The sequence below is a fragment of the Nicotiana attenuata genome, unplaced genomic scaffold, assembly GCF_001879085.1.
Source record: "Nicotiana attenuata strain UT unplaced genomic scaffold, NIATTr2, whole genome shotgun sequence".
Lineage (NCBI taxonomy): Eukaryota > Viridiplantae > Streptophyta > Magnoliopsida > Solanales > Solanaceae > Nicotiana > Nicotiana attenuata.
This window is the reverse complement of record NW_017673682.1, coordinates 115,301-118,037: the sequence shown is the minus strand read 5'-3', so window position 1 is coordinate 118,037 and position 2,737 is coordinate 115,301.

Here is a 2,737-nt window from a genome sequence, read left to right as displayed (position 1 = left end):
AAATATTGATCAAAGACAATAAAAATCAACTTTTTAGGCCAAAAATTATTATTTCATCAAATCGAGGAGAGATAAAAATGAGGTTTTTAAGGCCTCGGAACACGGAATCGAGTTCTAAAATAGGAGATGACCTTTTGGGTCATCACATTCTCCACCTCTAAAACAACCGTTCGTCCTCGAACGGACATAGAAAAATACTTGAGCTGGTGAAAAGATGGGGATATCTGCTCCGCATATCGGACTCGGACTCCCAGGTAGCTGCCTCAACAGGCTAACCTCTCCACTACACTCGAACCGAAGGATTACTCTTCGATCTCAACTGACGAACCAGCCGGTCTAGCATAGGTATTTGCTCCTCCTCGTAGGTCAAATCATTGTCCAACTGGACAGTGCTGGAATCTAACACGTGGGATGGATAGCCGTGATACTTCCGAAACATGGCCACATGAAACATTGGATGTACCGCTGATAAACCTGGTGGCAACGCGAGTCTGTAGGCCACCTCTCCCACTCGATCAAGGATCTCAAAAGGCCTGATAAACCTAGGGCTTAACTTGCCCTTCTTCCCAAACCGCATCACACCCATCATGGGTGACACTCGAAGCAACACTCTCTCTCCAACCATGAATGGCACATCACGGACCTTACGGTCGGCATAACTCTTTTGCCTGGACTGAGCTGTACGAAGTCTATCCTGAATGATCTTAGCCTTATCCAAGGCATCCTGCACTAAATATGTGCCCAACAACCGAGCCTACTCCGGATCAAACCACCCAACCGGCGATCGACACTGTCTACCATATAATGCCTCATAGGGAGCCATCTGGATGCTCGACTGATAACTGTTGTTGTAGGCAAACTCCGCTAACGGCAAGAACTGATCCCAAGAACCTCCAAAGTCAATAACACAGGCGCGGAGCATATCCTCCAAGATCCGAATAGTACGCTCGGACTGTCCGTCCGTCTGAGGATGAAATGTTATGCTCAACTCGGCCCACGTACCCAACTCACGTTGTACTGACCTCCAGAAGTGCGAGGTAAACTGTGTGCCTCGATCATAAATGATAGACACAGGCACACCGTGAAGACGAAGGATCTCATGGATATAAATCTCTGCCAACCGCTCTGAAGAATAGGAAACTGCCATATGAATGAAATATGCTGACTTTGTCAGCCTATCCACGATAACCCAAACTGCGTCGAACTTCCTCTGAGTCCGTGGGAGTCCAACAACGAAATCCATAGTGATACACTCTCTATTCTGCTCAGGAATCTCTATCTTCTAAAGAAAATCACCAGGTCTCTGATGCTCGTACTTTACTTGCTGACAATTCAGACACCGAGCTACATATGCAACTATATCCTTCTTCATTCTCCTCCACCAGTAATGCTACCGCAAGTCCTGATACATCCTAGCGGCGCCCGGATGAATAGAATACCGGGAATTGTGGGCCTCCTCTAGAATCAACTCATGAAGCCCATCCACATTAGGCACACAAACACGACCCTGCATCCTCAAGACTCCATCATCTCCAACCGTAACCTGCTTGGCATCTCCGTGCCGCACTGTCCCTAAGGACAAGCAAATGAGGGTCATCATACTGCCGATCCCTGATACACTCAAACAAGGAAGACCGATCGACTGTACAAGCTAAAACACGATTGGGCTCAGAAACATCCAACCTCACGAACTGATTGGCCAAAGCCTGAACATCTAATGCAAGCGGTCTCTCACCAACTGGAATGTACACAAGGCTGCCCATACTGGCTGACTTCCTACTCAAAGCATCGGCCACCACATTGGCCTTCCGGGGATGATACAAGATGGTGATATCATAGTATTTTAATTTCTCCAACCACATTCTCTGCCTCAAATTGAGCTCCTTCTGCTTGAACAAATACAACAAACTCTTATCATCCGTGAACACCTCACACGACATGCCATATAAATAGTGCCTCCAAATCTTCAGCGCGTGAACAATGGCTGCCAACTCCAAGTTATGAACAAGATAATTTTTCTCGTGAATCTTCAACTGCCGCGAAGCATATGCAATAACCTTGCCACCCTGCATCAATACCGCACCAAGTCCAATACGAGATGCGTCACAATATATTATATAGGGCCCTGAACCTGTGGGCAACACTAACACCGGCGCCGTAGTCAAAGCTATCTTCAGCTTCTGAAAGCTCGCCTCACACTCGTGCGACCATCTAAATGGGGTACCCTTCTGGGTCAACCTGGTCATCGGTGCTGCTATAGATGAGAACCCCTCCACAAACCCACGGTAATAACCCGCCAAACCCAAGAAACTCCAGATCTCTATAGCTGATGTGGGTCTAGGCCAGTCCTTGACAACCTCAATCTTCTTAGGATCCACCTGAATACCCTCTGCTGATACAACATGACCCAAGAAAGCAACTGAACTCAACCAAAACTCGAATTTCGAAAACTTAGCATATATGGCTGTCCCTCAGAGTCTGAAGTACGATCCGAAGATGCTACTCAAGCTCTTCTCGGCTGCGGGAGTAGATCAAGATATCTTCAATAAAAACAATCATGAAGGAATCCAAATAGGGCTTGAACACCCAGTTCATCAAATCCATAAATGTTGCTGGGGCATTTGTCAAGCCAAATGACATCACTAGAAACTCATAATGCCCATATCGAGTCCGAAAAGCTGTTTTAGGGATTTGCCCTAATCCTCAACTGATGGTAGCCAGACCTCAAATTGATCTT